Source organism: Crinia signifera, chromosome 2 (genome assembly GCF_055691185.1).
Source record: "Crinia signifera chromosome 2, ASM5569118v1, whole genome shotgun sequence".
NCBI lineage: Eukaryota > Metazoa > Chordata > Amphibia > Anura > Myobatrachidae > Crinia > Crinia signifera.
In genome coordinates this window covers 174,759,526-174,775,582 of record NC_139218.1, presented here as the reverse complement: position 1 = coordinate 174,775,582, position 16,057 = coordinate 174,759,526, and the positions used below count along the sequence as shown (strand labels likewise).

At 43.0% G+C, this 16,057-nt stretch overlaps 1 long non-coding RNA gene across 1 annotated transcript in view; it reads right to left on the bottom strand.

The window, feature by feature from the left end:
* Positions 1–1,925: 1,925 nt before the first annotated feature.
* LOC146060224 (uncharacterized) overlaps positions 1,926–16,057 on the bottom strand; it is a 63,632-nt gene continuing 49,500 nt past the window's right edge. Inside the window, exon 2 of the long non-coding RNA XR_014470399.1 lies at positions 1,926–3,516. This is a non-coding gene — a long non-coding RNA (uncharacterized LOC146060224). The remainder of the gene's footprint in view (positions 3,517–16,057) is intronic.

The window sequence follows — 16,057 nt, the reverse complement described above, 5'->3', positions numbered from 1 at the left end:
TAAAAGGTGCTGAAATGTTGTCTACCAAGTTTCGGCTTTCAGTATTATTTTTTAGGACTGCAGTGCCGCCTCACCCCGCAAGTATCTTGGGACATTGACGTCCCGCAGGTGCACCTTTGGAGTGCACCCGCCAACATATCTCCCTGTATTTTTCCTATGCCAGCCCCCTGCCTTTTCCAGGCATATATAATTAGTTGAAAGTATTTACACAAATACAGACACACCCATGAGCAGACCACCCAAACAGAACACTGGTCACGCCACCCACATTATTAGGTGCTGGCCACAACCCCTATTATTGCACATAATAGGCCCTTGATTGTCGCCTAGGCAGCCGCTGGGGAAGCGGGGCCGACGGAGGAGAGAGGCATCCCTGTTGCCTGACAACTGCTGAGGCAAAGCCTTCCCCTGCCAGAAGTTCGGGGCCAGAAGCGCAATGATGTCCTAGTTGCCTAGCAACAACAGGGACGAGTGCCCTGGGACCCGCGGCAGCCAGAGGAGAACCGTGAGTATGGTTCCTAACAGTTCCAAACCCTTGCCATAAAACTATCAATTGCATACTGAGTTTCTTTTTTTATTATAAACAGTCCCATTGCTCCTGTAGTATTAGGATTGCCTTGACTTAGAGTACATTGTTCAGTCATTAATTGTTCCTGTTAGGTCGGTTCAACCCTGTCTTCTGGGGTTACCCATTCAATATCAGGAATTTAACAACTTTTTTTCAAAAAATGATGCTGATGGACTTCTGCCTCACAGGCCTTATGATTGTGCAATAAATTTAGTGCCAGAGGCTGTTACCCAAAGGGAGACTCTATGCTCTTTCCTTGCCTGAATCTAAGGCTATGAAAGAGTATATTGAGGAGAACCTACGGAAAGGGTTTATTAGGCCATTCAAGTCTCCTGTGGGGGCGGGATTTTTGGTTAATAAGAAGGATGGCTCGTTACGTCCAGGTATTGATTTTTCGAGAGTTAAAATAAGCTAACTATTAAAAACTCATACCCTCTACCCCTTATCACTGTTTAGTTTGACCAACTCCATTCTGCTTTTGTGTTTACTAAAATTGATTTGAATTAATAAGAATTAAGCAGGGAGTGAGTGTAAAACCACCTTTTATACCCATTTGGGTCATTAGGAGTATTTAGTAATGCCCTTTGGGTTATCTAATGCACCAGCGGTTTTCCAGGACCTCATTACTGATGTTGTGCATGAGTTCCTGGGTCAGTTTGTAGTGGTATATTTGGATAAATCTACTCCAGATCCATGGAGGAACACCATGCTCTCTTGATATCAGTTTTCATTTAGGGCAGAGAGAATGACTTATTCGCCAAGCTTAAAAGTGTGAATTTGAGGTTCAATGAGTGTCCTTTTTGGGATACATGATATCCCTGGAGGGATTTCAAATCGACCCTTTAAAGGTGCGGGTGATTTTAGACTATTTTTTAGCTTCGTTAGAAGGCAATTTAAAGGTTCCTTGGATTTGCAAACTATTATAGGAGAATTATTACTTATTTTTCCGATATACTATCTGTGTATAGTAAATGCAATTTTGCTCCTGAGAAAGCTGGAGTGCTATATCCGGGGAAACGCGTTGAGCAGAACACCTTACACACTACCAACTGTAACCTATACCATCCATTGGATCCAGAGAATCCACCACTTTCATTAACTGGACACTGCATTTGGGAAATCTGCATTGCCCCTAATTAACCAGCATACAAGTGGACTGCATCTCAAGGACTTCTGAGCTCTTGCAAATATAGAGCACTTCAAGAGATCCGTAAGAGGCACGTTTGTAAACATTTCCTTCAAATCGTCATCAAACCCCATCTGCCAATATACCCACATGGAATGGTAATATAAACATTCAAAACTTTATTCAGTTGGAAAAGTGTGACCTCATACAAATTTACAGCAAATACAGCTCAAGTTTTAACTTGTATTTAATTGAATCAGGTTTGAAATAACAATCTTTCATTGTGGTTTATATTATTAATAATTTTGTTCTTTATTAAAAAAAAACACCTTTTTAAATAGAACTGTTTTGTATCTATTCAGCCAGTGCTGGAACCTTCTTTATACTTTACAAGTTGGTTTGGTGGCCATTTATGATGGAGGATCTGAAGAAATTCATCACTTGTTGTGAAGTATGTGCCAGAAATAAGAATCCTGAGGTCCACAATTAGGGTTATTACATCCATTATCCATTCATGTAAAACCGTGGATGCATATTTCAATGTTTTTTGGGTTTTTTCAGAAGATCTGGATATTCTGCCTTTAGACATTATGTCCAACTGGGGATCTCAGTTTGTGGCTGTTTTTTTGAGAGCGTTATGTAGAGTTTTGAAAATTATCCTGAGTTTGTCTTCAGGATATCATCTGCAATCTAACGGTCAGACAGAATGATCTATCGCTAGAGAAATTTCTTCGCTGCTATGTATCAAAGTGTCATAGTGATTGGGCAGAGCAGCTTCCATTAGCAGAATTCCAAAGTAAATGCAGTGGTGCTGCAATGAAAGGTCACACAGCTGTGGACATTACTAGTACTAATAAATTATTCTTACTAGTAGTGTCCATGGCTGTGGGCCCTTTCATTGCCCTGGACCCCGGTGCAATGCACCAGCTGCCATGTGGGTAGTTCCACCTCTGCATCAGGGCCAAAGCATGGCTGTTGAAGCAAGACACCAGGCTCAAAGCATGGCAAGCTAAGCAAGACACTGGGCCCAAAGCATAGCAAAGGCATGAAATGAGCCATGCAAAGGTATGCACTGGGGTCAATGTTGACAGGTGTCAACATTGAAAACTATACCTTGATAAACTCATATTGACCTTTTCATGTGCCAACCTTTTCCATGTAGACCTATTGTCTATGTCGACCTATTGCATGTTGGATCTTTGTCTTTGTCAACCTTGTTATTGATCTCTTGATTGTCTGCCTAGACACTATAGACCTTTCAATTCAAACCCTCAAAAGCATATTCTTAATTTCTGATAGACTTACCATAAATTTCCCATACATCATATAATGTTTATTGTCAATCAATTGTATTGGCCATCTGTACGAAGGACAATAAACATCTTTTAAGTTTGTACATTAACTTAAAAAGATCATCAGCATTTTAAACAAATATTTTTAAGTGAAAAATTATAAATTAAATTGTCAATGTTTATTCATTTTCTTTTGCATGGGCTTTTAGCCCTAGAGTCAATTGATGTTTATTTAAGCCCTCTGCACCTAGTTCTGAGCATTGGGTGTTGCGGAAGAGGGCAAGAGTCATGCCCTTCCTCCATCTCAGACTGTGGGCATCAGGCTATTGAGGATGGTCACCAGTGCTATGCAAGCCTACACTAGTGTTCTTTCCAGACTCTCATAATGGTGTGCTTACATATCTTATCTGCGGGAGGGTCCACAGTATTGATGACGAAGTCTTTTGTGTGTTCTGAATTTTCATGCATTTGTGGTGGCAATGCCTTATAGTACTCATGTTGTTTCTCTTCAGTACATGGTTGATCTGCATCTAGGTAAGAAGGAAAATAAAGAAATATTATGTGCATACTTATTTTGACTTGAATTCTTAACCATTACCAAGAGAAAGAACACTGAAGTACTCCCAAATATTAGAGAGTAGAGAAAAAAGAAAAGCAAAAGGAAGATGACAAGTGTTACTATTACAGGAGGGAGAGAGTCACTGAAAGGCATATGTTTAAAAAAAATGTGGGTTGTAGAGACTAAAAAAAAGTGTATGGCATAAAAAAAAAAAAAAAAAATAAGAGAGAGGAGCAGTAATAAACCAGGCACAAATAAACAGTCCTGAGGACACAGTCACAGCCACCAGCAAAAAGGTGCTGCAGCAGACACACACACACACACCAAGTGTCATGAATAGTGGTCTTAGCTGTCCATACAGGGCAGTGGCGTAGCTACCGCTCCGCAGCCCCAGCGGTGGCGGGGGGAGCCGGCGCCTCCAGGGCGCAGGGTCACGGTTCTCCAGTCTCACTGAGCCTGCCTGTGTGACAGTCCAGAGCTGCGGGGAGGAGGGGGATCTGGACCAGTGGATCTGGACCCGTGCGCCAGCCAGACACCCTGCTGACTGTCTCCAGTTGCTGCCCGGCTCCAAACTCCTCCAGCTCACTCAGAGCGTGTGCGCCCAGGGGAGAGCAGTCACCCGCCGATCACCGCTCAGCTGCAGGGCAGGCAGGAAGCTCCGTCCGCACCATCAACAGCCAGATAAGACTGCACAAACAAGCGGCAAGCTCCCCGCCCTGCCGAGCAGTCACCATCACCCGCCGCCTGTGAGTCACACTGCCAACATGGACTTCAACGTGGAGAAGCTGGCGGCAGATCCCGGCACTTTCCTGAACCGCGCAGGGCAGGTACGGGGGGCGGGGGTGGCTGGCTGGCGTTGGCTGTATGAGACCAGCACAGCAAATAGGACCCATGCGGCCATTCCTGTTACTGGGACACCGGTCAGGGGAGGATGATGGCTCCTTCCAACACAGCAGATTAATTATGTCTGCCATTAATCCGGGGGGGGGGGGCGCCAGAATATATTTTGGCAGGGGGAGCTACATTTCTAGTTACGCCACTGATACAGGGTTTAACATTAATTTATTGCTGTATCCAAACCTTCCTTCAGACTTTCTCAGTGATTACCTTTAACCTGACTGTTCACTTGGTTAGACTGCTCTGCTACTGCCATTAACTTGCCTTGCTTCTGGTGCAGGTTTCTGGCTTGACTGTTCTTAATTGAATATTAAGTGGTGACCTGGTGGTTCCTGATTCCATATAAGTATCCATGCATATCAACAGTCCATGGTTCTTATGTGTCACTAGTGTGCTTGATACCCTGTGTAACCTATTAGTAAGATTAACAACAAGTCTCTTCATTTCCTGTGCACCTTGCCTCATAACCAGGTTTCCAAGATGGATACAAATAATACCAGAACCTTGAAAAACAGTTTCTGGTGCCAGAAAGTGTGGTGCAGCTGTCACAGTTAGTAAGATTAAAGTGGCAGATGTAATCAACATTGTATCAGTAATAAGAACCTAAGACAAATCTTTACAACTAATCCTACAGAGGCAGAGATAGCATGCCTTGTAACAAAATCTACTATTTAAAAAAATATATGTCATTAAACCAAAAACATAATATTTTGATTGTGTGGATTTGATTCAAACTTGTATCTTTGTGGGTTAAGCCAGTGGTTCCCAATCTTTTTCAAATCACGGCACCCTAGAGCATCAGAATTTATTTCACGGCACGCCTTGGCCAAAAATCTCTTATTCAGAAATTTAAAAAAATAAAAACTTAAGTAAATTATTTTATATGTCATAGAAAGGTTATTTATGGATGAGGGACAGGATTAGCTTCTGTTTGTCCACATATTTTATTATTGACAGCCCACCAGCAATGTTTTTGCCTTTTACATTGACCATAAATAATTTGAATTGGCCCTGGACCACCAATCCCAGGCACCCCTGCATGTGTCCCGAGGCACCCTAGGGAGCCATGGCACACAATTTGGGAACCACTGGGTTAAGCAATTATGTCGCCCCTACTGGTATACTGAATGGACCAAGCATGAGATCCGGTTTTGTTTATAATAGGACCTCAGGGATGTACTTACTATTCAAAGATAATTAAAACTTTGGGGAAGGGACTTTGGCAATCCCTATTCAGGGATACCAGAGCAAGGATTCTCCATGCGTTGGTAAGTAACACTTTGAATTTTACTTCAGGTCTCCTAATTCCACACAAAATTTAAGTTATTAATTCCTTGTCAAGTTATCCTATAATAATAGGAAAACTACTAATAATAGAGCTTATTACAAGGCACTCATTAAGTAAATATCCTTATTTTGTATTTGTTTTCATTTTACAAAAAAATATTTTTGAATTGGCAAAATATACGTTCATCATGCTGGATCTAGTTGTACTTTGTGTGATGCTCTGAAGTAACAATACTCCTGTACATAAAATGTTTGCTAGGGCACTAGAGTATTAAGGATTCTTAGCAAACTGTACATCACAGCTTATGCATTTACAGTCAATCTATGAAAAACATACTTGAACTATTCACAACCCATTAATACATTAAGCTTTAAAGGATTTGTCCAATAAAACTGTATGTGGAAAAACATGTATAGGTAAGTCGCAATGAATTAGGTTAAAGTTGAAAAGGTCAGAGATTTTGCAAGTGATAGATCCCCACCGTGATCTCTGGTTCACCACACTGGTTGTCCCAAACAACTGGATGAAAATGTTTGAGTCAAGGTGAGAACCATACAAAGGTCAGTGGCCCTTTAATTAATTTATGGTCTGACACTTTTACATTCACACAGTGACAAAGTGTGGTAGATTTCTCTTACTATATATAAACATCAATGATGTTTATGACTTAAAACACACATCTTAAGCACTGTATCAAGGTTGCATGTCGTTTAGAATCTTGAACAATAATTACCACATGATTTGATAACAAACTAACCATTTACATTTTGTTTGCAGTAAAAAGCACTATATAGTATTCTCACTTTATATAGTAATTTCTAACTTCACTTTATCTTAGATTTAAGACATGCTTAAACATATGAATGATATGAAAATTGTGTTTATGATGCTGTCTGGTAGGTAAATTGCGGTTAATCGTCAAATTAAAAAATTGACAAAATTGAGTTAAGCCCCGTACACACGGGGGCGATAGGGGCTGAAATAGCTGGGAATATGGACGCAGGCGACCATATTGCCAGTGATGGGAGTGTGCCCCGGCGATAAATCGCCGGGTGCGCGCTCCCGTTTTCAGCCCCATTCTAATCGCTGGTTGCAGGAGCTTGCTCCTGCGACCAGCTGATTACCTCTGTGGCACCACCGGCAGAGGTTCCCTTTCATCAGCGACCATCTCTAGTCGCTGATGAAAAGGAGACACTGGGCAATATATTGCTCAGCAATGTATTGCTAGCAATATATTGCTGAGCAATATATCTCCCCCGTGTGTACGGGGCTTAAGACATGTCCTTCCTCATGCCTTGTGTCCATATTTGTATATGCCCTAACATTAAACAATCAAATTACAGAACTGATCTGCCTTTTTCACAAATAGGATGATTTACATGTCTAAAAATTTAAACAAGAATTGAACAAATATCAAAATATAATAAAATCATTGTGAATTTGGTGTAACTTCAAATGCCATCAAACTGTTTGATGGCAATTTTTTAATGTTAATACTCCTATGAATTTTAGTGTTCATGTGATCACCACCTTGCTTTACCCAGTACAAACATTTTTTTTTACTTTATTAAAAATACTTCCATCCCTGAGATTCGGGTAATGCCTCATTTTGTTTTTACTGTTTAACAGTTTGCAGCAATTTGAGAAAATCAAAGTGTATGTTCTCTAACCTATAGTAATCCCTGTTTAAAATTCATTGCACTTTTTTTGCACCTTATACTTCATTGTACATTCTTTTGCATACTTTAACACTGACAGGCATAATCAATAATTCCAGTAAGCAAGGTTTACTTCTCCTGACCTCCACTTACACCTCTGTAACATACCCCCTACAGTCGCCCATGATTTGCATATAAATAAACATCGCAAATCAGTACATGTTGAAGTGATGGCTGTGATGCTATAGTGATAATGAGATTACATAGCAAAGCATAAGGGGATTCCTAGTCACAACTGTGACCTTAAGGATGTCAGTGGATTCTGCCTTTGTTTTTTAATCCATAAGAAGTGGATGTGCTTATGTTTATATTACAGATCATGAGCCACACAGATGGGATCCAATTTATAAATAGCATTGGAAGTGTGTGCAAAGAGAAGGTGGCTTTTGCTATAGGATGAAGTTATATTTTTTTTGCTCTATGGTCTTTCTATTAGTGATATTGTCTTGCAATGAGCTTCTAGTAATGATTGAAGTGAAAGCTTATACTATATAAAACAAATAAGTTAAATACATCATATCATATTCCATGAGAAGGATGGCATCCAGTGGCGTAAACATAGCCCCGCAGACCCCACGGTTGCGTGGGAGGCGCTGATTAAATGTGGGCGCCGGGGGTCTGCGGGGCTATCATGCTCTAACCTGCTGCTGGTGCCCCTCTGTTCGCCGCCGCTGTCGCTGGGACCCACAGATGCTACTTATCTCTTGTTTGCGGTCCCGGGTGGCTCTTCTCCTGGCAGGCTTAATGAAAATGACCCTCAAAAAATGGCCGCCCCCATATAGCAGACACTTTTTGAGGATGCTAGAGGAGGCATCAGCCTCCTCTAGCATCGCTGAGCATCGCTGTGGCCACAGTGAACAGAGTGTTTGCCAGGTGCACGCACCCAACCTTGCGGCCACTGGGTGGGTGGGACAGGGAGGTGTGGCAGCCCATTAGCATATAAGAACGCACGTTCTAATAGTACTTGACTGATGACACGGTTGCAGAGGACTGGCAGCTAACATCACCGGATAGAGCTACTCAGGCCCTACCTTCTCTCAGAGCGTCTGGACCCGGAACAGTTGTCCTCATAGCACCCCATCATGGTGGCCCTGGCCAGTGATCCTGGGGTGCCTTAAGGAACTTGCAGGGGTGCCCAGGTTGGTGGTCCAGAACTAATTCAAAATATATAGTCAATGAAGTAGGCAAAATCAGTGATGTGGTTGACAATCATAAACTATGTAGACAAACAGAAGCAAATCTTGTACCTTACCAAATAATTAAACCTGTGTATGACATATTAGCACAATTTACTTGAGTCGATATATTTTTCTATTGTAAAGTTTTGTCCTTTTGTCCTAGGGGTGCCATACAAACAATTATGTTACTCTAGGCTGCCATGATACAAAAAGTTTGGGAAACACTCCATTATTGTGTTTTGTATTTTTTTTATCATTTTTTAAAGCATTTCAGTAAAAATCCAAAAATGTGTTTGTCCTTTGTAAATAAAACATACATTAATTTACCAGTCTAAAATTTATTTAGGGCTAATGTGTTTTTAATTGTATGTATGTACACTTTTTTGAAGGTACATTAATTGAATGTATTTGGGGGTGCATTAAGGGAATTTGGTATTAAAACACATGTATGAAGAGGATTTAATTTGAACAATTGAACTCATATGTTTTTTATAATATATTTCATTTGTCAGCTCTGGAGCCTGTCAGTAATTATTAAGCTAAAGCATTAAATTGAGCTGCTGCTTTGCAGTGTCACTTTATGCCCAGTGCTGTAAATTAAGGTGCTGCTTTGCAGTGTCACTTTACTGCATTAGGGTCGCATAGCAGTAGAGAGCCCAGAAGACTGTCAGACCTCACCAGAGCACAGATCACCAGACCTTGGGTGCCTAAGAACCACCGACCGTTCATGTTTTCCAGGCCACCCAGCAGATACACAGGTGTACTCATTACTCAGTGATATATTTTAAAACAACCAGAGGTGGAGCTAATTATTTCACTTGAGATTCTGGGCCTTATTCTAGTTCACTCTTAGAGGCAAATTCCTTCTTAACTGGACAAAACCATGTGCACTGCAGGTGAGGCAGATGTAACTTGTGCAGAGAGAATTAGATTTGGGTAGGGTTTTTCTTCAAAGTGAGATCTATATTGCAGTGTAAAAATAAAGCAGTCAGTATTTTCCCTGCACAGAAACAAAATAACTCACCCAAAGCTAAATCTCTCTGCACATGTTCCATCTGCCCCCATGCAGTGCACATGCTTTTGTCCAGCTAAGAAGGAATTTGGCTCAAAGAGTGAACTAGAATAAGACCCAGAGTTTGGAAAACACTGAGCTAGAGTAATGACTAACTTCGAGCGAGTGGGCTACCTCTTTCTGTGACTCCCAGTGCTGTAAATTGAGCTTCTGCTCTGCAGTATCACTTTACTGCATTGGGGTCACATAGCAGCAAAGAGCCCTGGTGACTGTCAGACCTCGCCGGAGCACCATCACCAGACCTTGGGGAGGTGAGTATCAATTTTTTTTTTTTTACACAGCTTGTGTGTCCATTTGGACACACATAGCTCATCACTCTGCTAAAGGGCAGAAAAGACTGTGCTGGGGTAGGGAATTCGCATATGAGTCCCGTGGTTTAGCCAATTAGCCCAGATTGCATTTCCTATTATAAGTATGGAAAATGAAATCTGCTTACTAACAAAACATGTGAATTAATTTTTTTTTCACAACAACTGCTCCAAAAGCCCTTTAATGCATTCCGGTAATACCAAAATAATGTGAAATGGGTATGAAAACATCCTTTTTCACATTGTTTCACAATCCACAATTGCTGGTTAAAATAATATAATTCTGTTCCTTCTTAATAAAGCTTTAATGCATATAACCAGTGTTCCCTCTAAGCTGACATTTAGTACCGGTACACATACACAGAAAGGACCTGGGGTCACAGGACAAAACATATAAAGTCCAGTACCGGTGTGGGTCCAGTGATAACTGCGTACGATCCTTTTTGTGGGTTTGAAGAGAGTGTTTTGTGGTACCTTATTCCAAGGTGCAGAAGGGTCTGCCAGCAGACTTACCCGTCACTGCCGTGTTGCGTACATCTCCACATACACCGATGTACGTGGAGTTCCCGCCAACACCGCTTGCGCAACATGGCAGTGACGCCATTTTTTTATACTATCCAGGGTATCTGTAGTGTACCCTTACACCCCGCAGCTAACTACCATCGCACATGGACTGTGGCGCTGTTTTCTCCCCTCTACCAACTCCTCACAGTCCCAGTGCTGCCTCTGATTAAAAACCCTCCCATGACTAGGCTGCTGCTGCTGTTATCCATGGGCCTGAGAAGCATGTAATGAGCTCCACCAATCAGAACTCAGCACAAACGTCTCAGCCTCTGCCCTCTGGTGCAAAGTGTCATGGGACTTAGTCAACTCCCAGTAATACACTGCACACTTGGCTCCCAATGCTCAGCACCATTAATCATTGTCACATTGGCAGATATGTGAAGCTGCAGCACTACCCCACTCCCATGCGCAAAACCTTTAGATAAAAAAAAATACATATATATATATTTTTTTTTTAAATACATGCCAACCACAGGGGGCCCCTAGCTAGAGGGGGGCCCAGGGGCACTGACCCCTTGTGCCCCCATTATAATCCGGCCCTGGTCTTAATATACACATAAAGAGATGTCCTGAAAAGCAGCCTGTCCCTGTAATATGTAAGAAAAGAAAAGATTGCTAATGCAATCATTTTATTGCTCTGTTGGGACACTGCGGTACTACTGTGCATGTGTCACACTCACAGCCATTGCCTAGAAGGTTTCCATAGAACCCTTTCCCATACAAACTTAAAAGGGCTGTTTCTGCTGTTTGAAATGTAGAGACAGCAGAATATAGCAGTAAAGGTGCATTTTGGAGAGTCTGTTTTCAGGGGATATTGTGCAAATATTGTTTTAAAAATATGCCCGTTAGGCATATTTTATTCCCAGTTACAATGTAGGGTGTTGACATGTACACTGTTTTCACCCAATACTGGTGTTCCTACTCATCTATAACATTTCTAATCTCTACAAACTACTATTCTCTCTACCAAAATGATGTGCTACAGGGAGACTTTCACCAATGTGTATTTGTGTGCAGCTTTGTTTGCCATTTTTCATGATTACATGTTTTGCAGGCCTACTTTCACTGTTGAGTCTAAAGGCTTTTGGGACGATTTCATCCGATTTCGGCACTTTGGGCTAATAACGGTCCCGTGCGCATCGGATCGGATCAGGGAAGTCGGGTGGTCAGCACATAAGATCACCTCCGACCTCCAGACTGACTGGGGGAGCAGCATCGCTCATAAGGGGGACGCTGGAGCGGGCAGCGGGTCCTGAGGCTTTAAATAGCTGGTGGCGCCGGCAAGTGCTGACCTGGCCGGGCGGTGTGATCGTGGCGGACTGGCGGGTATTAGATTTTTAAAATTCCTGTCAAATGACTGGCCGTTCTCTGATTGGCTGAAAGCTCTCAGCCAATCAGAGAACGGCCAGTCATTTGACAGGTATTTTAAAAATATAATACCCGCCACTGCACTGCCCGTCCCCGCTGCTGATGTCTGTGAACACACACCACCCCGCCACTCGCCGCCACCAGCTAGTTAAAGCGTCAGGACCCACTGCCCACTCCCGCATCCCCCTGATGAGGATCACCGCCTGCCCCATGCTTCGTATGGGGGCCTTAAGATTGGGATTGAGTTGGGACTGAATAGAAAGTACTTTTCACACATCTGTACATTTCTAAAGTGTGAGTTTTTGGGAAAGAGATGTTGCCCATATCAACCAATCGAATTCTAATTACCATTTATCTAGCACCTTCTAGAGAATAATAACTATAATCTGATTGGTTGCGATGGTCAACATCCCTTGCTTCAAAAAACTCACACTTTAGAAATGTACACACGTGTGCAAAGTACTTTCTATTCAATCCCAACTTGATCCCGAACGAATCGGGATTGAATCACACAGCACCGTGTACACATTAGACTAAAGGTGCCCACAGACGCTACAATTGTACTGTGCTATGCGTTTTTGACTGTACAATGGTTCTATACAATTTTTCTTCCAGCTTGCTATGAGATGTGCACTTGGATGCATGTGATGAACCCATGTTTGTAATGTTAAATTTCAGATGTAGTCTAAAAAGTACGTGCAGCACGTACTTTTTTAGACATACAATATCGGGCTCCTGGGAACGCGCATCGCATCGCACAAGCCCATAAACACCATCCAATAATTGTACATAAGATGCAATTTGTGCTTAAAAAGTACAAAACGCATTCGATAATTGATGCGTCTGTGGGCACCTTTAGACTATATAGTACAGATCCTCAGGGCCGCGCATCGGGATTGAATTGAATTTAAATGTGTTCCATTTCCGTTCTATTTTATTTGGATTCAGGGGTGCCGATTTGTGTTTTTGCTGGGGGGTGCTCGGGGAGGTGTGGTCTCCTGAGGGGAGGGCATGTCATTTGGGGAGGGGGTGTGGCCTTGCAGTGTGCTGGCCTGGGTGGTCCTGGGTCACGGTGTGCACATGGTGATTGGTGGCTAGTGCTGCACACTGTATACACGACACATGGCGGTGTGCTTGCCTCCCACTGTGGGCACACAAGCTGCACAGGGAGGGCGATGTGTGTATGGGGAGAGCACACATTGGGCAGCACGCACGCTGCACTCTGCCCGATGGTTGTTGCTCGCTGGAGCAGTGGCTTTGTGATGGTGCCGGGCATTGTCTTGTGTGTGTGGGTGGGCATGTGCCAGTCATGTGTCCCAGACGGCAGGTTTGGTGGTGTGGGTGCAGTGGATGTTGATCGGCAGGTGGATGTGGCCTGGCAGTGGAACTTGGGAGGTTGGGGTCCAGTGGGTGCTCATAGTTTTTTGTGGGTGCTTGGGCCTTTGAGCACCCACAGAATGGCGCCTATGTTTGGATTTGATTATGCTTTATATAAGCAAAAAAAAATAGAAAATTAGACAAAATCGAACCGTGTGTATGCCATAAAAGAAAAAAGAATTATCCACAATTGTATTTCAATTTCCTGTACATACACTACATAGTTAAAGTTCCTGTATGAGAATACTTTTTCCTAATGAACGTTGAGGTGATATTTTTACATGCAATTTGCCAGACAATCTTTCTACATTTGCTGTACATTAGCTTATTGGGGCCAACAAGCGTGCTTCAGCAGCTCTCTTCAGGGCCCTTATTCTGATCGGTGCGGATATTCCCGCATTCTTACGGTGCGGTCCGCACGCCACGGTGTTTTTCCGCATGCGGCCATCGTCCGTAGAAACGCCCACGTGTCCTCCGCATTCGGACGGACTCACTCTTTAAGAACAGGGCGTGTTTACGGACGACATACAAATCATGCGTGTGCGGGAGAAACACTCCGATTCGTCACGGTATTACAGAGTATTACAGAGTATGCTCGGGAATACCGCATCCGAACGGGAGCCAAGCGGTGCTACCGCACGTAAGCGGAGGATTTCCGCAAAACAACCCACTATGAAGTATCTTCTGCAATACATCACATGACCCACTTATTCAATTACCTACCCTCATAAAAAACAGCTTATTTGGAATTGGAATCAATTAGATTCCAATATATCCTTACAAGCATGCCTAACACATGCATAGCACACATTAACCCTTACAGCAATGTAAGTGCAATGGTTTCAATTAAAGCACTGACAAGCGGCCTATTAGTGAGTAATGAGTAAAGGAGTAGATTCTATTGGGTTCAGGTGTTAATGGTTGTAGTCATTAGGCGTACGTTCGCCTACCGCATGAACGAGTGGTGTCCGCAAAGCAATAGTACACTTGTGGACACCGCACATTTCTGCCCTTTTTTCATCGCGTGCATTCGGAGTGGTTTCCGAATGTACGCCCCCCAACATAAGTGTACTCCCCCGTGTCCGCCCATGTTTCCGCCCCGTTTTGCCCACTTTGAAACTACGCCCATGTGTCATTCCGCATGACGCCCATAATACGCCCCTATTTCCCGACTGATAGCGGCGAACAGTTTTGGACGGGATTTGGCCGAACTGGTACGGAGTCAATGCGTGGCACATGCGCGTAGCGTTCTCCACGCATGCGCAGACGTCATAAAGACGCGATCCGTAAGTACGCGGTAAAGTCCGCATCAATCAGAATAAGGGCCCAGGTCAGCAGCCAAACCAACTGGTTTACGAATGACACTCAGCCCCAGGTGCTGTGTACAAACTTGGCCGGCAAGCTGAGAATTGTCTGTTCGGCTGATTATTGCACAGTGTGTACCTAGATTCAGCAGCTAAAAGGGAAATATGGTGTTTAACAACTGATGTGCAGGTACTGACAAAATGTGTAACAATTTCATTATGGATATTGTAATATAAAATCATAATGCTATATTACAAATTAGAATTATTTTAGAGATATTTACATCTAGTGGACCATAAAACAAGCAAATTGGGTATTGATAGTAATTAGCACATTTCCACAATCACACTAATTAGCTATTTATATTCCCTTTCCCTTTCCACTCAGCTATCCCACTGGGGAAAGCTAATGTGTGCCCAAGGCTATATTTACAGTTGGTGCTGGCCAAGGCTCTGTAAGTGAATACACCCAGTAATAGTGCACCCAGGTGCTCACTTTCCACTACCCAACACATAATCCTAAATTATTTTTTGTGGGTAAGGTAGTTATTAAAAGACCAAAGCATAAAAAAGTTTACCTAATTGGAAAAATGGTAATAAAAAAAAACATGACAATATGTTTTCTCTTTACTATGCTTCCGAATGCTTAAGGTTTGTTGTAGAGTGAATACAGTCAGGGCTGCCACTAGGAATTTTGGGGCCCGGGACTGATTTTCAGTCCCCCCCCCCCAATTGCTCACCCGGTGGCAGCGGTGTGGCATCACCCTCCTGCATCCCCTCGGTCCCTCCTCGGTCATGAACGCACATTGCACAGGGCAACCTGCAGAGTGCCGAGCCTGGGACAGAGGGGAGCGCCCGGATGATGCTGATTGGTGCTCCTCTGTGTCCTGGGCTCGTCGCTCTGTGGGCTGCCCTGTGTGGTGTGCGTGCCTAGATGACCGGGAAGCTCCCGAGTGGGGGGCAGTGTGCAGGTATGGGGGGTGGCGCCGTGGGCAAAATGAGCTCCCGGGCCCTTCCAGAGGCCGGAGCCCAGGAAAGCTGTACCCACGGCACCCCCCTGCCGGCGGCTCTTAATACAGAGTTGCTGCTACCATCAAAGTCTATATGAAATGTTGGTATTTCTGTAACAGAAAAAATGAGAGTACCAACTTTTAACTTACCAAATTATTTTTATGTGATTTTTATGTGATGAATTATCGAGTGATAAACTTTGCCTACATTATTAATCAAAAATAACTTCCTGTAGTATAGCTCTTTATTTCTGTAGAAAAAAGAATGGCACATATAATAAACTCATAAAATATTGAAAAATGTACTGAAAAAAGTAATGGTATACTAAGTAGCCCTGCAAAAATCTACATATCAGTGAGCTACAACAGCTAAACACTGAATTGAAGCACTACAGAAAATGTTCTCGGTGTCTATGAATTTAGGAGCA